The 22,631-nt window shown below is 43.0% G+C and overlaps 1 long non-coding RNA gene across 1 annotated transcript; it reads left to right on the top strand.

Annotated features, from left to right (window-relative positions):
• Window positions 1-1,503: 1,503 nt before the first annotated feature.
• On the top strand, window positions 1,504-21,474 carry LOC139608775 (uncharacterized). Its single transcript, XR_011685091.1, has 3 exons — window positions 1,504-2,407; window positions 20,582-20,778; window positions 21,020-21,474. It is a non-coding gene; the product is annotated as an uncharacterized lncRNA (long non-coding RNA).
• The last annotated feature ends 1,157 nt before the right edge of the window (window positions 21,475-22,631 follow it).

Raw genomic sequence — 22,631 nt, 5'->3', positions numbered from 1 at the left:
AATCCATACAATAAATACAATACATATAATCATTTCACTTGGTGTCAGCTACCTGGTGGAAAAAGAAATCAGCATTGTCCAAGTCTTGAAACACCAAGAAGTGTTTTCATTGCAACTTGTCATTGCAGCTGGTTTATTCATTATGCCAGTAATTATTACTATAATCAGTAAAATCACTTGGGCAATAGCTTGTGGTAAGAATGACATGATGGCACATCCCTGCAACATCCTCCATGGGAGGATGTGCAGATGTGAACATTCACACACATTTTAAGCGTTGGTACCGATGCCTAAGTGTTATACTTGGTGTCAGGTAACTGCAAATTAGGTGTGACCACTCGTGGAACAAAATCCTGCAGCCCTCCACAGCCTAACACAGACACAGCGCTGTTTAAAAATGCTCCTCTGTGAGTCTGTTATCAAAAGTCCTTGGCAATTTTCCTAATTTTTAGTAATTTTGGTGGAAAACTTGGAACATGTGAAGAAGCCAATGTTATTTCAAACAGCTACCTCAGGAGGGAGCTGCAACTGCTCAGGATTCTGCTCTAATTTCAGTCACAGCTATCAACTGCAGGCTCTGTCACCTGTCACCTTCTCAACCTGCCCCTGTCCTCCGTACCGCCTTCCTCCCTCACATGCAGCAGCCCTCCTTGAAAAGGAAGAGACAAGCCTGAAGGAACCATATAACCTGTTCTCTCTCACTCATTCAAACTCAAATGACAGTAGTATGTCAGGTCTCTTCACTGTCCTGTCAGTACCCTTTGCCTGATCTGTCCTCTGTGTATTTCATGAGTGTCAGACTTTGACAACCTGCTGAACAACTTCTTCAAGCTGAAAAACTGTTTTTTCATTTTTATTTTTTTTTGTTCTGTGCACATTGTGTGTAATTCTATACCTCTGTTGGCATTTCCTTTGTTTTCATATGTATCCTTTTAGAGTAAGTGAAGAGTTGATATAATGCACTTGTTTAGTTGACAGGGCAGGGCACCTCTTTCATGTCCCGTCTGTAATTACTTCAATTAGTCATGCAGGGGGAGGAGGGTTTCAGCTCCTGTCTCTGAGATGTAATTTACTCCCATGCCAAGATCAACTCCGCTGGTTGCAAGTTTCCAGGGCTTATTTATCATTTTAATTTCTGTCATTTCAATCCAGGGGTAACAGGATGAAAGACACCAAAAAATCAGCCCTTTATGCAAAGACATTATACGCAGTTGTTGCTGTGATTTGTGAGTAGCACCATTTAAAAATGAAGGCCTGCTCTTTCGTCCATCCTTACATTAAACAGCGGCATGTTGTCCTCTGTCTTTGAAATGTAAATAATTTGACCGCTCCCATGGTAACACCTCCCATGTAAACAGCCTCAGTGCCACTGGCCCATCACTGATACGAACTTTGTTTAGGGGTAAAGAGAGTAGGGCCAGAGAGGGGAGACTACTCAAGGAGACCTAACTTTAAAAATCCCTTTCATGTCATGGAAAAGTGATGAACTTCTGTTGAAGTTTATTGCCGGTGTGATTTTTTTTAAAAGCGTCCCTCTGGCTCTTTGAAGTGAGAACGGGTCTGTTTTTCCTCTGCAGTGGTGTCACTGTGTCACTGCTCGTCTGTTTTTTGTCTCTGATTGGATCAGATGAAATCCTTGTTCAATGTCCAAACTGGTCAGAGTAAACAAAAACTGGTCTATCACAGAGCAAATACACTCTGCAAATGTGATTCTATCTGACAGGCGTTTTAACAAATCTGGTGACTTGTCTTGTGTATAATTACATTCAGATGATTACAGAGGATGATTTGTTTGACACTCTTACTGTTTCTATTCAGTGTATTTTAACATAAGAGGGAACAGTTCAAGATTTTGGGAAATATGCTTAGCTGCTTTCTTGGCAGTTAGATGTGAAGACTGATACTGCTCTCATGGCTGCAAGGTAAATGCGAAGCTAGCGACAGCAGTTGATTAGATTAGCTTAGCTTAGCTTAGCTTAGCATAAAGGCTGGAAATGGAGGGCAGCTGCTAGCCTTGCTCTGTCCAAAGGTTACAAAATAGGCCTATTTGCACCTCCAGAGCTCACTAGTTAACATGGTATATTTCATTTGTTTAATCATAACAAAAACCAAATTGTAGAAAAGATGACTTGCCTTTTTATAAGGAGTTTCAGGTCAAACTATTTCTTGGTTGGAAGCAGTGAATTCCTGGAGTTCCCACTGGTTGCCTGGCAGAGCCAAGAAATAAGGTGTGTCCCATTCAGGGGCTGAAACCTTCAGAGGACACTGCATTTAAAGACTGATTGCCACAGGCTCCAAAAGGTGGATCCTTTGTGGCCTAAGCTATCCCAAGATTGATTGCGTGCTGGTAATGAAAATAATATGGCAGCAGACAACACGACAGAACCCAAGGATTATACTTTTAAATGTAAGTATTGGGTTTCAGCTCAGTTCAACAGGTGATGGTAAAAATCTGTTTAAAAAACCAAGGCCTTAAAACCTTAAGTATTTGTGAAAAAATTTATGTGTTGTCAAGGTTGCTAGGCAACAGTAGCCTTGCTTTGCGACTCAACGGTATGGACGGGCACATATGGTGACAATCCTCTGTAGGTCACACCTTCTCATTTCGGTTTGGCCTTTGGGGTCTACAAAAATGTGGCCCTTTGTAGCCATGGTAGACCACGCCCTCCGAAAGATGCGGCCCTTGAATTTTGTTCCCTCTGGACAGAACCAGACTGGCTGTTGCCTGTATCTCCAGTCTTTATGCTAAGCTAAGCTAACTACCTGCTGGCTGTAGATTCATTTTCACTGTACCAAGCCTGAGAGTGGTAATGATCTTCTCATCTAACTCTTGGCAAGAAAGCAAATAAGTATAAAAGTCAAACTATTCCTGTTTACATAGTCCTATTTTTCTATTAACTGAGAACTATGCTTTTAGTGAATGATTGGACCTCAGGAGATTGATGTCCTCACTGCCAAAAATGCCCCCTCTTCAAAGTTAGCTGACCAAAGCATAATCATAGTATCTTTACTCATGTTTTACTGATTTTGTCATGCATGCCTTCATGCTGCTGAAGCCAGTGCCTTATTATGCTTTTACAGTCTATTCCGGTCAAACTCTCCACGCTGCCGTCCCACACGTAGAATTGTTCTCCTGACAGCTGCCTGTGCCTTTATAATAGCTACTTGAAACAGAGGAATGTTTTATTTTTCTTCAGAGCATTATTTTTACTGATTCATGTGTCTTTTTATGATGTTATTTCAGCTCAGAGTGGTTTTAAAAATAGTCACAAAGTGCTATTCCCAAGCATTTATATACCTAACATATAAACATTTTTATTGCTCAAATGTAATTTTGTGGTCAGAAATAAGAAGGAAGACAAAAAGAGACACATTTTTTGATTTCCTTCCAATAAATGTTTGGAATTGTAATAACCTCTGGGACAGACAGCCTGTTACTGTCTCATGTGGCTAGAGGATCTGGGTTGCTCTCTCTCTCTGTGGTATGCGTGTCCAAGGGCTTGTTACTCTTTGAGGTCTTGGTTTGTTTAATGAAGTGGTAATCTGTCTACACAGAGGATCACCCTCAAATCTTAAGTTCACTGTGTCAAGTGGCTCTGTTTATAAACTTCTTAGTGTCTCTAATAAAAATGGTTCCAACCCCCCACCCCCCCACACCCCCCCACACCCCCCCATGAACTGGAGAATGGTATGTCCGATATAATGATGTATTTCAGTGGCGTCGACTGTTCTCTCTCCTCCGTGATGCTACCACCTCTGGGTTTGTATATGTTCGTTGCTGACATTGAAACCTATGCTTGCGGCTCTACTGTGCTGAGGGCCAAATGCAAATTGTATCTTAGTGGGCAGCTGGCAGGGAAGTCCACGCAGTCCAAAGGAGGTTGTGTTCTGCCTGACTCGGGTGTGTTTTTTAAGGGTGCTGAGGACTTTCCAGCTGTGGCACTGCAGTTTGCCCCGGGACCATCAGAAAAGCAACATCAACATGAGAGTTACAGAGAGGGGGACTGAAAACACGATCCACTCCGCAGTGTGTTTGAAATGTTAACTAAAGAAAACAAGCTGGCTAATGGTTTTGTATTTATATATTTTCTTTGGAGGCTTTGAAGTCAGAGCCCGCGTTGCATGTCAGCCCCAGGCAACTCTCGAAAGCAGCCTGCAAATGTAAAGACACCAAAAAAAGCTTGATTTCACCTCTGACTCTGAGGACACAGATTTCGCTAGAACGTTTTCCTTCATTTCTGTGTTTTAAGTACTAGCCAGAAAAGTTTTTTTTGGACTGACGAGCTCATTTGTCAGTTTTCATTCATACTGCTTCATATTGCTTGCAATGCCAAAGCCAAATCAAAAGTTTTTATAGAGGGACATTTCACATGTTTGATGATGGAGAGAATTCAGTGAACACATTTCCCACATCAAGAACAAAAGCGGATCGTTCGCTATGAAACCTACACTCACTACAACCAAGAGTTAGGCCTGATTATAGCTTGTATGTACTCACAAGGAATATGAAGTGAGATAACAACACAGCTTCATTTTACAGCCCACATGCCTGGCTTCTACAACAGACATATATGGGATCAATCTAAAGCGCGTGTATCTATAAATTAGCCAATAGATACCACAGTTATTGTGTAAGCTCAGTAATGTTTCCATTCCATCCATATTCTACCGCTTATATGGAGTCTGGTAGCGGTGGCAGCAGGTTATGCAAGGTAGCCCTGACATTCCTCTCCCCAGCAGTGCTTTCCACTTCCTTCTGGCGTTCCTAGGCTAGATGAGATATGGAGTTTCTACATCATATTCTGGCCTTGGACATGCCCGGAAAACCAGTAACCAGTAACTCCAGTTAAAGGCGCTCTGGAGGCATCATGATCAGATGCCCAAACCACCTCAACCGGCTCCTTTTGACTCAGAGGAGACTCTACTCCGAGCTTCCTCCGTATGCCTGAGCTTCTTACCCTATCTATAAGAGTTTCCATACACCAAAATTAATTAATAAGCTAATTAAAATAGCCTGTAATTAAAAAAAAGTTACATTATTAATTCATTAGCCCGCTTTATTTTTAATGTCTCCCATTTAAGGCATCCTCTTTTGTTCCCTATAACCATGTCATTGTACTCTATGATTATAGTGTAATTGCCCCATAAATACCGAATAATTACACTGTAATTTGCACTCTTTAATTTTTTGTTCTTTGTTTTTATCCCTTAAGTTTAAACTAAATGACAATCTTTACACATTATTGTTCAACCAGGCAGTTAATTATTTTCTCCATCTGTCCTTAGAAATTCTCCCTTTGCCACATTTTAGCTTAATTAATGACTTCTTCATTTAGTTCAGTGAGTTTGGAAGTACTTTCTAATGAGGAAATAGTCCCAATGAAAACTATGAAAACCTTTAGAACAGTAAGTTCAATGGATCATCCAGTGTGACAGGGACACTGTGTCCTTAAAAACATATTGGTAAAAAAAAATGTAAATATAATTTTTCAACACTTTGAGCACTACAAACAAAATTCCATTCACCTCCACAGTGCTGAGGTGGAGGTAAAAGTCTCAGTTCTAGACATCTGAAAACCTGCACAAACAAACTATCTGCATGGCTAAATACCAGGAGGGTTACATGAGAAAATGTGTTTTTTTAACAAAGTTTGAAGCCACAGTTAATGTTCTGAAGAAGGTTCAGTCCAGCCTACTAGACCCCTGTGTGTGTATGTGTGTATGTGTGTGTGCATGGGTGTGTGGGCTGGGGGGTTATTACTGCTTCTTGTTGGTTGCGGTGCAGTCCTGTCTGTTCTGTGGGACATCTGTGGGTTGCGTGATGGGCTTTGTGGAACGGTGCTCTGTTAGTGGAGTTAAACAGGCACAGTCACGAGCTCTACCAGACGCCATGGGCACAAGTGGCCTTGTCTCTCTGAGACTTCGTACACACGCACACATGCTGACTTACTACAACGTAAAAACACAAAATGACACTCATACACAAACATAAAGCACAGTCAGTTATAACCACAGGCAGATATCTGGATAGTTTTTTTTTTTTAGGAATTCTTAATGCCACGGAAAATGTTTCAATGGTGGGCCTGTAACATTGATGCTCTCTCAGTCTTGCTCAAACTGGCCAAATCTCAGACAGCTGTGAATGAGTTGTCCTGCAGCTGCCAGTATTTTTGGTCTTTATTGGCCTAACAGCACGTGTTTGATACATCCCAACCACACCAGCACCCACCATCCATTTATCAGTTTTGTGTGCGGCCTGCACTGTTTCAGAAAGCCTTTACACAGCAGCCAAAATCTCAGTTTTATTCCTAATGTGTAGCTATCCAACGCTTTAATAGCTGCCTTTTTATGGTTATTGATTTATTTTATTTGAGGAGGGAGTGGGTGTCTGTGTGTGTAAGCGTTTTATCTCCCTCTTGCCCATTTGTCAAAAAGTAAGCTATAAACCTCCGTGAAGGTTGAGAACAGAACATCCATTTCAACTACTGACTACGTTCAAAGAGACGCGAGATCCCACATAAGATGTGTAATTTGGTAGGAGATGAAGTGATATTGGCTGGTAAATGTTGTGTATCTGCGTATTCACTGCACATTTCTCTCTTATTCTATATCTGAAACGCTGCGATCCCCCCCTCGCATGTCAGACCCTGATAGATTTTAAATGATTTTAAGGGCCGAGGAGGATAATGAAGACCAGAGTGTAAACGGGCCAGAGTGATGTTAAAAAGAGAGGAAAAACTTGGGGAGATCAAACAGCCAGTCTATTGACTTTGATGTTTGTCTTTTTCGTTCTGAGTTGCTGTGGTTTCAGACATTTTATTAGTCTTCCACCAAAAGGCTTCATCTCCTCTTCCTGCCACCTATTTTTCACACACAAATTTTATGTTTTACTGGAAGAAAATGGCACATATTCCTATAAGTCAATGCAGAGCTCCCAAATGGGCACATGAAAGCATCCTTTGTCCAGTGTCCACATCGTCCAGTGTCACTGTTAAGGTCTGATCTCATTATTTTAGTTATATCATCCAATGGTAGACTCTTTGAAATACTACCATTTTGTGATTGAGAGAGACTTGATAAGTGAAATCAAAAAGAGGTCATGGATATCACCTGGATCTATGTCAGTGGTATGCAAAATGAAAACAGGAAGTGCATCCAATGTGTTGCACACCCAAAAAGGGATGCTCCTCATGCTGTTGTTAGATCTTGTGTTTTCCTCCAAGCTCTGATTTTTGGAACAAACCATCAGAGCCACACACACTGAGGTGCCAGCATGGGAGGCCCAGCTGGCTTGGCAGGCAAGCTCAGTCCATCAGAGCGGCCCGCCTTTTATGAGATTACATGAAAGCGCGGGAAATAACGACAAGCGTTTGATCATCGGAGACCAAGCTGATTTACTGCCGAACCCAACACCTCAGCTTAGACCTGGCAGAACATCCACTATGCCTGCCGGAGAGAAAGATGAGAGTGAAACACGGCCCCTGACGCACCTCTTTCACTTTCCTGCGGTTTACTACGATGGCTTGGGGTGGAGGTTTGTTGCCAGGTCTTCTGGTCCCGTCCAACCACAGAGCCTTCTGCTTTGCCTTTATTGGAAGTATGAGCTAATGCAGAGGAAATATTTAACTTGTATCAGACATCCACGTACAACAGAAAGGAATTAACAGCATTCTTGTCAAAGAAAATGTAAACATGTTTTTCATTTATGGGTGTTATGTCATGGGATCGTACTCCACCTTTGAGGTTGTTTTACCTGAGTGCAGTGGGATGGATAAAAACCACATGTTTGTGTTGATTAAGTATGTGATAGATGATTGTGTTGTTTCTGTTGGCAGTTTTTAAAGAAGCACCTGGCTAATCCTCTGCACCAGTTGTTGGCATAGCATTGTAACAACTTGTTAATATCAGACGATTTCCTAATACTTCACCTCTGAGCACAGTCTGACACTTGATGATGACTGGGTCAATTTCAAGGCCACAAGGAAAAGCAACCACAGTGTGTTGTCAAACCATTAGAGATTAATGTATTTGTTTGATAGCAAGTTGTTTTAATGATTCATATGCAACAAAAGCAATAGTTTGGTTATTTTGTGTAATATTCTTATATGCAAATCTGGAATTGATAATTAATTATGTAACAATGTACACACAACTGGGGTTTTAAGTGTTTTTGCCCTCTAGTGTGTGTCCAAAAGATAGGCCTTTGATGAGCGAATTCCTGACAGAGATGGAGACAGACGGGAAAAGACAGAGCCACTAGAAACCACAGTAGTCAATAGCATGCTTTACAAGAGACAAAACATTGAACAAAAGAAAAAAATAGGATAAAGGATGTATTTGCTTCAAAGGTCTTACTGTAAGTGTAATTTTCAAAAGGGCTGGGTTGCCCCCGTTCTATAATTAAGTTCTTCACATTGGGTTTGTCTGGAATTAAAAGGACTATTGCCACTTTTCAACATGGATGTTTTTATATGTCTATGTTTGTCTGTGGTGAGGGATGAAAGGGAGATGCCTTCCCCTGTCTCCTGAAAAGTCTTTACACCAGTGGAAAGTAGACGAGGAAGAGACTCTGCAGTGTCTGAACTTGTGTCTCGTGCCTTCCTAGTCTGTCAACCAGTCAACAGAGGTGGTTTCATTTTTATTGTGTCCTCAACACTGTGATGCTTTTGTTTTGTCCATAAACTCTGCCCAGATGACTCTGGATGCGCCCACCAGTAAAGACAATGTAAGAAGAGTCTGTCTGTCCAGAGGTCTTACTGTCTCCTCTTCGTTTTTGTTTCCATGTGGTAATTTGAAGATGAGATGAATACATTATCCACCTTGGCAGACCCTTCAATGATTCAGAACGTCAGTATCAATCAAGTTTGTTCTGTTAATTGTAATTGAATTAATCATACATTTCCCACATCCCAGACATTCGTATAGATTACATTAACGTCACCCTTTTTGATTTATTCTCTATAGTGATCATCTGTGATTTTTTACACACGTCTCATGCTCTTCAAAGCTCATCTTCAGTTTGACATCAGTGCAGTGCCCTTTGCTCTGGAGGAAACCGGAATGACAATCTTTTTCAAGTATCTTACAAAGTGAAAATCTGATGACAGTAGTTGAGACTAGTGGACTGTAAAGCATTATCTGTGGTTCCGTGGTTTCTTCCTCAAAGTACAGCTCCAGGGCAGCTCTCAGAGTTCAATCACAACCTCTGCTCTGCTTCCAAGACTACTCTTGAAATGACAATGATACACTGACGTCAGACATGGGTGTTTTGCTAAGAAAAAGTAAAAAAGTAAGAAAAACAAGGCAGAAAAATAATAATGATACAATAAGATGGGCCTGGCTGATTTTCCTGGAACCGCTCATTCATTGGAGCCAATGAATTAAAAGCTTCTTTGGTTTCTTAAGTCTTTTCTTTTTTTTTTTGCTCCAGACATTATGTCTTCTTGATGAAGAATAGTCTGCAGCATTTCTTCAAAGGCACTTAAGATGTATAATTAATAACAGAAATCAGTAATTTGAAATTACAGCAGAAGACACCCAGGTCTCTTTGAACCCATCAAATCTCTATGGATGACTCATGGTCCTTTAATTAGCCAGGATTGAAGAAATTGGGTGGGGTCTGTCTACCCTGTACCCACCACCTACCGCAAGCACCTCCACCCAACACCCAAGCCTAAGAAGAAAAGGAGAGTTATTCTTGATGCACAAACATTTCCTCTTATCTGACCCCAAAACACAAGCTAAAGCCATCCCTTGACAACAGTGATTTTGCCCAAGTCTCTTTGCTCTGACTCTTTAAGCTTCATGTAGTGCACATATTCCTCATACCCTCTCCCCCATGGTTCGTATCTCAGGCAGCACGGAGCAGCCTTCACATGCTTGTCTAAGCTCTGCCAGCTTTGTTTACAGCTCTCCCTTCCAGCCACGACAGTCAGAGGTCTGTCAGAGAGACAAGAGCTAAATATAGACTGGGCCTGTCATTATGAGGATCATTTGAGAATAAAGCTGTTGTTTACTTGCAGATGCTTTGTCCCATTATGTGATAAGCCAGCAGCCCAAACAATGACATATAGCATGTTGGGGGAGTATGACCTAACTAATTTTGACCTAATTAATTATTTCTGATGTGCTTTCAAATGGTAGATTTGGGCCAGTGAGAGAAACTATACACTAAAAAGTACCTACATTTGTCTTTGAGATGCTGCCATCACTCCATACAACCAATACAAGAGGGTGTCATTCACAAGAAATGGACCACTGCCTTTGAAAGTGTTGGGACAAAAACCTTCTGTCCGTCTCTCTCATCTCTGTCTCGACCGTGCCATGGAGGTCTTGGTGAAAAGCAGAGCATGTGGCCAGTCTCATGTTTCTCTCTGCTCTGTGTGGGTGGTCCCATAGGGGGCTGTTTGATTATTCTGGGATAATCTTTTGATTACAATTCAATATGGTCCTCTTGAGAGAGCGCCAATGGAATTTCCTTTTTCTCCCCTGTGTGAATGTGAATGAACTGATTACATGAGCAAAAGCAGGAATATCCTCTGTCCTACCTTAACACCAACAAGAGTTAAGCAATTTGTTTTGTCAATAAAAATAAAACTATGTGGATGTTCTGGAATATAAATATAAAATAGTTCAGAAAAGTCAATGGCAAGTGCCAAGCAGGGACGATTTTGTCTTTCAGCCTTTCATTTTCTTTGACGGTGGGGGGAGGTTGAGCATTTGAAGAAGAGGTGATTTACAGAAGAATGATTAATGGCATACCACCATATACGCAAGTGGTTGGTCAGGATGACGCAATTCTCTGCCAGGGCAATCCAAAGAAAGTGGAGAGGTGCATATGTATCAGTCTTGAAGGCTACCTCAGCCAAGTCTTTACACCAATCACCAGTAGCCAAGGTGATTTTAACATCTTGGAATGCGGCCTTTGGGGCTACCTCCGAGACACATCTGAGGGATTCACCGTCTGTTGTTGTATACCCTCTATGTTTTTCTTGATGTGGCAGTGGTGAACAGGTGCACCTGCCCATGCAAAGTCCAGCAGGAATTTTGTTTGTCTGTGAGGATAAGGGTACAATGCCTGGGGGATATTAAGATGCAAGGATGCAATTGAGAAAGTATCTGCATGCCCCCCGGTTTCCAAACCATTTCCATTCTTTCCTCCACCCTCTTCACTGTCCCTTTTGCTTTCTGTGCCCATAAAGGGACAATGGATTAGCCTCCCCCATTTCCATGTGACCTCATCTGTGTTTGATTTTTGCCTACTTGAAATTGGCCATGGGCTTAGCATTGAGTCCTTTGATCAGTCCTGCCAGGAATTGGACTTGTTTATCTTGTTTATCTGATGATGGCCCCTTAATTGGGGGGCATACATTTGGCAGGGGCATGCCTTGATGTGGGCCTTCATAGCTGCAGGACACAGAAAGAAGAGAGGACCCGGACTCTGTAATGGTCGGAGGTGAAGGAAAGACGATTGCAGATGTGGCTTGAGAGCCTCTGAACCTTGTCTGTCACAGCCCTTTTTCCTCTAACACTTATCTGACCCCATACAGATGGCCCCTCATCATCATCATCAAAAAGCAGATATCCAGCATCCTTTCTCTTCTCTAAACAACTCCTTCTCCCACTGAGATTGACAGTTATAAATGCACATACTGACGGCCTTTCTGGGCAGCCTGTAGGTGCAGGAAATGGCATGTAATCAACAAGCTTCTCAAATGAGATGTTGCTTTGTTCCCCTGTTCACTGACTTGCTGATGGAGATGCAAGGAAATGGTGCGGGTAGACAGTCCGGCCCCATCCCATCACTTGCCTGGCTCGACCTCAGCACCCTGAAATGAAAGCGTTCTTGTCCTGCACTACAGCTGGACTCCAGGGAGCCTGCAGAGGACCTGTTTATTTGTGCAACAATGTAATCAGGGGGCCTGTCGTTACAAGACCTAGCCTTTGCACCTTCTCTCTCTCCACTGGCCCCATCCTTTCTTCGGTTCCCAATCGCTCCCCTCCCTTTCTTTTACCATCTCTCTTTCACCAGCCTCAGTCTTTTTCTTTGAGCCTCATCATTATCCAAATCCTTTCACTGACCCTTGTTGACCTTAGGATTTGTTTGATGTGGTCCTGGCAAGGAGAGTGAGATGAAATAAAGTTGAAAGTTTATTGTTTAAAGGGAAGATTTCCATGATTAGGGATTTAGAAATAAAAGATTGCTGCATCTCGTGTGTGTGGGACAGCAGGTCGGTGGACACATGCACACTTTCTCCTGTTCCAATCAAAGGGAAAGAGTGTGTAGTGCGGTAACATGCTAATAATTTAGTCTGTTATGTTGTGGTTTAAATCATGAGATTCCTTCAGTTAAAAGCCAAGCGTAAGTAAATAAGCTCACACATGTGGCCACAATATTGCTGTTCTTCTGTCCAGAGCAGTTCTCTTTGTGGGAAAAGGGGGCGTTATCCATCCTTTTCATTCAGCGTTTCCCACTGATACATGACAAAATCCACGAGAGCCTTGAGGTTTTTGTCCAAATACACAAAAAATATTAACTTAAACAAATGACTGAAAAACATCTCTGTTAATAACATGTCTCTCATATCTATTTTATGCAAAGTAATGCATTTTTATTTTAACCCTTTTCACGCCTAATCTTATTTGCTTGTCCCCTTTTGTAAAAGCTGCAGTAGCAGGGTAAAGGTTAAGCTTTTGACATGTGGTTGATTGGTTTCATTCTCCATTCTGCTGTAACTTCATGTCTGAATAGTTTATAGTCATACATCTATAATAACTAATGTATCCATATCTGCCTATTTGATATGTGGCTTACAGGTTATGGAGAGTAAATTGTAAATTAAGAATACCACTACTGTTTTACTACTCTGACTTCAAGTCTGTAGCTCATCCTGCTCTCTCACCAAGAATGAGTTCCAAGTCCTTTGCAAATCTATGATGTTTCTTATTTCCCTGTTTGTCTCAGGAGACAGAGAGGCGGGTTAGTTTGGGCTGGTCTGCCTTCTGAACAACAGCATCTCCAGTCTGCGCCGCTGTGCACAGAAGAAGCATCTTGTTTTTCAACTGGTGGTTTTCTTAAGCCACAATGTTTGATGTGGGCTTCCCTTAATCACACAACATGCTCTCTAAACATGAACTACATTCATCTTCGCTCCACAACTTCTGGACTCCCCCCCCCCCCCCCCCCCCCCCAGACTGCTTTTGTTGAATTACTGTGCAGCAGAATAGTGAGACAAGAGGAAGACAGTGGCCTTGATCTCAATGAAGTGATTTTGATCTGGCCAATCCAGCAATTAGGCTACTGAGGGAAGAGTGAACCTCTAATCCTGGATGGGACACATGGGTTCTTTGTAGTCCTAATGTCTCTCTTCCTCCTCTGTCCACATCACTATCTGATGGGACACAGAGTAAGTATTAAACCAATGCCTCAGATGGAAGCCTACCATTAAGATGGAGATGCTGTGCTCTTTGAGGCTGAGGACTTTTAATTATAGGCTGTGGGCCCGATGTAGTTGTGTTTCCTCCATCTTGCTGAATAGAGGGTTTGCTCGGCGCTGGCTGGAGACCTGGTGCCAGGCTCTGGAGTCAACGTGTCACTGGCTGGTACTTTGTGGGTACGAGACAAGGCCTGCCGCCGCACCGAGCGTGACTCTACAGGAGTCTCATATTGGGGCGGAGATGAAAGGCTTTTATCCCCCCTTACCCTCCTCCTTCCCACCGTCCCCTTCCCCTCGGAGCTCTGACTGGCAGGGCAGTAGGTGGAGGATAGAACTAGAATAACCAGACTGGTTGTTAACATATCAGCCCTTGTTGAAGCTTCAAGGGCATCCATTGAGATCAAAGCAAAGCATTCAGTCCAAAAGCATGACATTGTCTTGCACGACAATCCATCTAGCCTTCAATTCAGCTGTCACTGAATGAGGAAGTGGTCATGAACGGCAATGGAAGCCCTTTCACTGTCCCCTAATGGGCTTTGATGATCCAGCACAAAGAAAGTGTCATAATGGTCTCATACAAAGTCTAATGTCGCTTTTTTCATTTGTTTATTGTTGTCATTAAATGGAGAATGACCCAACCCACACCTTTGTGTATTCAGTAAATGATGATGAATGTCTGACAAACGACTGCTACTGAGCAAGATAGGGTACCTTTCTTTCTTTCTTTCTTTCTTTCTTTCTGCCTGTCTTTCTTTCTTTCTTTCTTTCCTTCTTTCTTTCCTTTCTTCATTCCCAGTTTCTTTATTTCCTCCTGTACATGGTAGCTCTTTTTTCGGCCCCTCTCCGGGGTGCTGTTGTGAATATCTCCCATCCCCTCTGGGTCTTCTTTATTTTTCAGTTTTGTTTTGTTTTTCAGGCACTCTGCATTTACACCCAGCAGTCCTTTGATGTTGTTGCCTGGGTGCTGGTGGACAAAAGAGCCTCCATCAGCTGGACTTAAGGATGGGGTGGTGGTGGGTGGGGGGTTGAGGGGGGTGGGGGAGAGAAGGATGAATAAAGAATCAAAGTAACTGGAATGGGGTTTGGAGGCGGAGGACTCCATGTGAAACTGTGACCCATGTACCCCTCTTAAAATATGGGCCAGGATTTCACAGTTGTGATTGTTTTTTTTCTTTTTTGGCTCTGCTCCCCTTTGTCTTACATGTCATTGTCTCCATATGTGTATTTGTGGCCATACTTGTTCATGCCTTTGTTGGCACTTTATGTTCTCGGTCTTTAAGTTGACCAGTAGGGCTAAACGGCCCATATTTTACTCTTTGCAGTCAGATGATGTGAAAGACCACCATGTGCTGCAGGGCTTAGTAAAAGTTTCTTCTCTCTGTGTGCTCATCACCACTGCCTGCTTTCTTCTTTCAGCGTCACAATGCCACACGGCTCTGTGGCACCTTACTCTGTGGCACTGTGGTTACAACCTCTAACCACTCTATGCTTTCTGCTCGCCAAGCCTTGCACAGCAAGCGCTACTGATGCCACTGCAGCCCCTCACACCCCCACAGTGGGGGAGAGACAGTCTGTGCTCCCTCAGCCCATCAAATCCCCGCAGGACCACTCTGGTCCACTGGAGGTGAATTCAGGGAGCAGCCTTTGGTGGTGCCGACACAGCAGCCCTCTTTCACCGAGGGCCTCATTAAACCTGACAACATCCCCTCAGCCTTGGCTTTATTGTTCAGCCAGCTTAATGCTAAATGGCAATTAAAGGCATCACCAAGGTGCAGGTATTAATGCCTTTGAGGAGCACAAAAGCTTTTCAAGATAAAAATGACAGCTAAACAGTAATTGAAAGTTTTCTTTGCCTTTGGAGGAAAGATACACTTTGTGTAAGTTAGGTCACTCTGTGTAACCTTTATTTAGGATTTAAATGTGCAAAATAACAGTGTTAAAGTGATTTATAATATCTATGTATCATGGGGTCGCTCACTGTGATGAACCTACAGGGAATTATCACCTGAATGTGCAGCTCCCCTCGGCTTTGCAGAGCTTTATAGCGAGTCTCAGCTCCTTGTATATCCTGCAGCCTTGTTCTTTTGGTTCACTCTCACTTCTCACTGTGTACTTTTTCAGCCATAGTCGGCAGCTGTTTTCATAAAAGAAAAAAAGCTCTGTCCACACCCTGCTCAGCAGCAAATGACAGAGAGTACGTTAGCGGCTAGCTGGTGAACATAGCATTAGCAGCTAAAGGGGCAGATATTTCCCTCAGGAGTTGTAGTGACCAAAAACAGAACTAAAAGCGAGTGAATACTGGTCTTCCATTCATCATGCTGCCAGAATCTCGACACCAAATGAATGATGTTGCTCCCCTTATCAACTAATAAGGTGATGATATGTACGTGTCGTGTCCATCACTTGTTTTCAATGCCTCAAATGGCCCAAAAAAAAAGTCTTGAGACCATTAAGGGATGTTTTCAGGACTCATTTGTTTGTAGTTCTGCAAACGCTTTAATTGAAAAATCAACCAGAACAAAGAGCTTCACCTGCTGGACCTCAACATTTACGTCTTGGGACAGTTTTGTTGTTTGCAAGGTGGAAAATTCAGGTAATGCGGTCAATCACGGCAGTTTTGTTGCCAGGTTGTTTTCCACTATAATCAGCAGATCAAAGCATAACTTTCTGTGTCACTTGTTTAACTCACTCCACATATACAGTCATCAGAGTCTGTTTAGATCCCATACCCGCCAGGCCCGCTCCTCTATGGATTAGTTGTGGACATACATCTTCACTTTTTATTTATTTGCTTGTGTGCAGTCACGAAACAAGCAGAGGGTAAAGAGCATGGGCTCCACATGCCAGAGGGGCTCCGCCATGTAAACCACCATCGGGTTGGCAAATGGATCCAGTTGGGAAAGGTCATAGCACAGATGAATGAAAACTGTGTAAACAGTCTGTGAACCATCAATATGTACTCCAGCGAGGTGGAGGGATGCAACTGTAACATCTGTCTCACCAGCTCCACTGGAGAGTGATCAGGCCATATTTATAGGCAGCACGGGAAAACAGACCCACAGCTTATCTTATTGCAGACAGGTTTAACACAGCTGGTACAAGAGGACAATAAGTGATTTCAAGGAAAGACAAGGCTCTGGTTGCCTGTGCAGTATTTGGTAGCAGTATAGTGTGTTGTCAAAGCGCACTCCTTTGTGAATCCTGTCCAGCAGATTTTATCGTCAGCGTTTGATTCAGAGAAAGTGCAGAAACTGAAGACAGTTTTCTAAGATTTCACTCACTCACTCACTCTCTCATGACTTCAAACACACTGTGAAATAACAAAAGGAAGTCTGGCAATCAAACATGGCTATGTTTGTCTATTTCTATCATTACCACATTTTGAGGTTTTTCCATTTCAAAAATCATGTCTGTAGCCATATAAGATAGACTTAAGTAGTTTACTCAGCTGCGGATGAACAAGCTCTGCTTCCCCTCTCAGCGTCAGAGATGCAGTGAAGAATAAAATTGCTCTGATGGCTGTGTTTTTACGTTGTTGCAGAGCATCTGACCTTCCTTTTCATATTGTGACAATATTTCTTCAACTGAGAAAGATGAAGGAGGGAGATAGGGCTGCCATCAGCAAATACAAGGTTTCATAACCTCAAAAGCATAGTGCATGTTACGTCCTGTCCTGCCTCCGCTTTCTCCACCTAGGTCACCAATGAAGTTAATTCCCGTGCATGATTGAGTAAAGGCATTCTTTCTGTCAAGTTTTGTTCAGTGGTTTCTTTTGTAGTTGATACATTTCATATCATCACTCTGAACCATTTATCTGTCGAATGCTTTCTCTTTTGGAAAGGTCTTCATCTAGCCCAGAAAATAGAAACCAGCAGCTCACTTTACAGACCTTAATCAAAAGCACATTTCAGTAGAACTGTCACTCCTACCACTGCTACACATTTCAACTTCAAGTTTTTATTTAATGTTGAGGTGTCAAATGGGAGTGGACAGCAGACTATACCATATTATTATGTAGTTAGGTTTGACACAATGATGATATAATGTATAGTGTTGGAAATCTGGTTCACCTCACATCCTGTTGTTAAGACCGAAATGACACACTAAATGACTTGTTTTCTTTGTAAATTTTAGTCTAAGTTCTTCCGTCAGGCAAGCAATTGTAAGTCAACTAAGTCCTCACTCCCACACACCTCCACAGCTCAGTGATCTGGGTTCCTGTGCCAGGGGTGGTAGCTGCTTGGTACTATTCGTTAGCAGGATCAGTGCTGGATGGGGGGAAATGGGAGAGGACTGGGGAACACCTGGCCTTTTCTCTTTGGGTGCTCAGACATGTCACGGCTGTGCTTCTTGACAGAATGAGGATGCAGGATATTGCCCTCCCATTGATGTGCGTCCTGAGCGCTCCTTAGCCCGTTTATCGTATCAGTGCAACACCACCGGGGTATCTGGTTGCAGTAGATGGTCTTGTTTCCACTCTGTGAGTCACTTATATATGACAGAAGATTAGCTTGTAGGCCAAATTAGGCACCTACGCCTGTGGGTCACTTAGTGCCCTCACAAAACTGACTGAGAGCATGAAAATAAACATGGAGCTAAGTTGACAACTTCTCTCTTTTGTTGGATAATTTCACCATATTAAGCCTGACTGAAAACCTTTAGATAGAGAGAGTCAAAGAAAAAAAAGTGAGAAAATATGAAATAGAGAGAAGATTAACTGTTTAGCCAAAAGTCCCTTAGTCAGACACCATAAAAGCCTCTGCACAGTAAGTCAAATTCAAAGGAGCCTCTCTCCTCTCTCTTTCTGCTACATCTTTCTCTTTTAGTCTCTGTGTCAGTGTGTTGTTGGATGTGTTTCATCGCAGGGTGAGCGATTGAGTGGTTTTAGAACATGCCGGTGCTTTGTTTTATGTACAGAAAAGTAAGAGTACCAGCAGCCCCTTTGAAGCCCTTTCAAATTTATTGTTGTTTTTCCAAGAGAGGCGTTTTTTAAATTACAGCTCCTTGTGAGTGGATCTGCTCCTTTGCTGTTTTTGGAGAGGGTTACATTTTATGTCTGGAAATGAGTAGATGGATGTACAACAATCATGGAAAAAGGTGGCGCAGTGTACCTGCCATCAAAGGTCAAAGGTCATCTTATGTCGGCAGCTTTTTTTTTTCTGTATTCATATTCACTTTCACAATTTAAAGACATATTTCAGTGATGTGAAACTCTGCGTAAACTCCATCCTCCTCTTGCTCCTGTAGGCCAGCATGTTTCCAGCAGCTCTGGTTAACTTACAGTCTGATGTCAAAACAGGCTGGTAAATCACCTCTCCTGGGTCGCTCTCTTTTTTCATGCCACAGAAACAAAAAGAGCCACAGTTGCTTCTTCTATTTCTCTTTGCTCTCAGAGAGAAAAAGAGACACCACACAGGGGAGCACCCCGCTGAGTCTCCTATTGACCCTCGAGTCTCACCTTCCCTGCAGCACTACAGACCTATGTGCAGAAACAGGTGCACCTTCAAAGTCTAAGGGTGAGCCGGAGCATTGGCGCAACATAATATATTTTGAAATGAAACATTCATGTCAAAGATCCAATGAATTACTGACGGCAGACCTTGAAATCTCAAAGGCTGTGGTTTAGAATTTGTTCTCGCTAATGGCTGAGATATCTCACTCAAAACCACAAATATGAGCCTCACGGTGGCGCTAGAGGAAAGGTCAATTCATTTGTTAGTTGGTGAAATATTTCAGTCTGGATCAAAATGGTGGACCAACCAACTGGTCTACCCACAAACAGACTGACAGACCGGCGTTGCCATCGATAGAGCCACGCGCCTGTTGTGGCTAAAAATAAAGCAAAATCAAAAGAATTTGTTTTATTGAGGGCGAGGCCACGCAAAGCCTTGGTTCAGAGCTCATTTAACTCCCTTTTATTGGACCAATATGTGACCAAGTACAAGTGGAGTGGTGAGTCCCATACCTGTATCAGAGAGTGGGGCAATGTCTTTGCTTTGAACCTGTATCACAAGGGATCACCGCTTAGGTTTGCACAACACAGCAGTCAGGAAGCTGTTAAAGACAAGGACCAACACCGAATCCCAACCTTTGACCCCTACATCCTGACCTCTCCTGCAATCTGACATGAGCCCTTGTCTACATGAAAGCTGTCCTGTTGACTCACCAGTGCTAATTTAGAGTTCCGGTGCCCCCGACCACTGTGAGGACAGACAGTCAACATGCTGGCCTCTGGACTTGTGGAGGGAACTTTAGAGAGACTTGTTTGGCTCAATGGAAAAAAAAAAAAAAAGAAAAAAAAAAAACCTCTTGTTTACACTTCCTTCAGGCTTGAGATTATTGACAAACAATCTGATGCAAAACTGCACCAGTACTAAAAAACTCTAACATCACTCTGATGTTCTGACCTCCATCGTCACTGATCAAAGTCAGCAGATTGGCCTGTTCACCACTTTTGTCCACAATGTGTACAGTATGGTGTTATTACAGTGAATATTAGCCCGTCGCTGAGGGCTTCACATGTCTGCTGATGAAGTCCTTTAACAAGTCTAACAAAGGCTAACCTCACACTGTGCCTCCTGCCACCAGCTAAAGAGATTTCGGTCATTACTTGCTCCTTTTTAAATATCATCAAACATCGGCCCTTTCATCAGCCCAAGTGTGTGACCTTCAGGTTCACAGCTTCTCTAAGCGTGACTGACAGATCTTGTGAGGGTCAGTGCTGGAGTATTTTTACATCGCTGCTTTTGATGGGACCTAAAAATAGAGTGCTCCGCTGACCTCCAGTCCTCAGCACTCATTTGGGGTACGAGTCCCCCCCCCCCCCCACCCCCCACCCGTCACGCACCCCTTTTGACGTCACCTCGACTGAACGGCCTTTTTATTTTTAGACGCTCCCAAAATTAATTGAATGGTCTTGTTTCATTGAGTTTGTGCGGCGTTATGTAAGGGGATTACTCCGTTGTTATTGTCTATGCCCTGACCATGTAGGCCACCACACAGAGGAGGGAGGTGGAGACAGAGAGTAGAGGGGACTTGGGGTGGAAGAGGAGGGTAATGTAGTTAAGGTAGTAGTACAGAGCTCCAGAAATAACCCAGCTGCGGGCCTAATTGTACATCTCTCTTGCTCCCTTTTCCCTCTTCAGCCGCATGCCAAGGTCTTTGACCTTATCATCCACCTCACTGGTTCCGGAAGAATCCTTTCCGCCCCCTGTGGCTACCAAAGCCCCAGCCGATACACGGAGCACAGCAGCAGACCATCTCCAGCCTCAGACTAACAGCCAAGCGCCACAACCAGTTAGGAGTGATCCCAGCAGAGCGCCCAAGTGGCTCAAACTGCCAGGTATGTTCTAATCATCCCCGGCATGGGCCCCGTGGCTCCTTAACAAAGCTTAGCCCGAGGACCCCAGGCGCCTCAGAGAGGCTTAGGGCCTCCAGGAAACTTGCATGTCACAGCAGTGTATACAGTCAACAGAGATGCTGCATCTGTATATGTGCAATCTCTTCACACACGTGAGCCTTCTGTAAAAAACGCATGCGCACCAAACGCCAGTGACCGTGTTTTGTTTGTGTTTTTCTGACAGCGCTGTAAATGTTTGGAACTTTTCATGAGTGTGTGAGTTGCGTGTGGAGCATCGGAGAGGAATGCGCTTGCTCTGTGTCCCCTTCAGCATTCCTCCATGGTTAGACAGCTCCATGCCCATGAGGGGGCCACAAGGGCCTCTTGTCTCCTAAGCACTAATGCATCACAGCCGCAGATCAAGCACAACATGCATGCGAGCACATATATGCACACAAACATCCGAGAACAGATGCACGCCAGCGCATATTTATTATATAAGTACTCACAAACGCGTAATTGAAAGGGTGGGGGTAAAAATAACACTTATAGCAGATGACACCTATAGCTTCTTTGTGGATTATGATTTTGTGTCATCTGCTGTCTTTGTGAGAATGATAAAGTTAATACTGCTGGCATGACAGTATTTGTCTTTTCCAGACTTTGTAGTATGTGCCAAATGTTTTAACCAGATTGAGAAAAGTGCCATGTCTGACAGTTACAAAGAGCAAAGACTTGCAGCATTAATAATGAAAATGATGTATATAGTACAGTAAAAATATTTTTATGCACAAATTCCTGGTAAAAGTGAATGTTTTATGTGCCATACACGCCAATAAACTTTGTAGCTCAAACATTTCACATTTTGCCTGCTTGGATGTTGTCGACTGCTTGCCCATCTCAGAAAAGCCAGTAGTCAGAGAAATGGGTGTATTATGATCACTTGTCACAGACGGGACCGTAGTTTGGGCCCGAGAAGAAAGGAGCTTTGAGACGACAGAAAGTTGGAGAGATGGGCGAAGTTGTGTCATTCTAACAGAGGAAAAAAAACACAGACTAGTGAGTGGGGAATTAAGTAGTGAAATCTGACATAATCCTAACGTACCCTCACAGGGACTCTGAAGGACGATGCAGACAACTCCACCCCAGACAAACATCACCCTAAACCATGATTATCATGACCAGACTTGTGTGCAGATACACTCTCTATTTGTATTTGTATTGAAAATGTATAGGAAGCCTACAGAGATTAGGCATTGCCAGTACATACAAGTGGACAAGTTTCGTTTTATTTTATCATAATGGTGTGATTTTTTATTTTTTTTAAGATAACCACTTATTTAAACTGTCCAAGGGTCAAGTGTTGTCCCTAACACATCAATTGCACTGATAAAAGAAGTGCTATTGGCTGAAGACACACAGGTATAAGATATAGATTTGTGCTGGCAGACACTTGTGCTTCTATAAAATCGGTACTGATATTGATGGCTACAACTGGCTACAATCAGGCAGATATCTTCAAGCAATGATGAGGGCCTTATCCCATGTGCTGCGCTGTCCAAAGACAAGCCAGAAGGCTGGAGACAGATCAGTCTCTGTCTCCTGGGAAAGGCCTCTCACTCCAGAGCTTCTCCAAAGCGTCTGGACTAGCTGTCGACACTCCCTGCCTTTAATGTATGATCAAGAAAAGCTTTAACTCATTACTGTCTTCAACGCCCCTCCCTATTCTTGTCCTAACTGCTTTCGTATGTTTAATAATACTGGCTTCAGATGTAATTTGTTCCACTAAGATGCATAAGGAGAAAAGTTGTACAGTAGTGCACTACTTTGCCAGTACAGAGACCCTCCAACAACCC

The sequence above is a fragment of the Trachinotus anak genome, unplaced genomic scaffold, assembly GCF_046630095.1.
Source record: "Trachinotus anak isolate AG129_WGS33_773 ecotype Australia unplaced genomic scaffold, CSIRO_AGI_Tana_v1 ptg000003l, whole genome shotgun sequence".
In the NCBI taxonomy this organism is placed as follows: Eukaryota; Metazoa; Chordata; class Actinopteri; order Carangiformes; family Carangidae; genus Trachinotus; species Trachinotus anak.
Note: the sequence above shows the minus strand (reverse complement) of the source record. Positions and strands in the feature narration are given on the sequence as shown.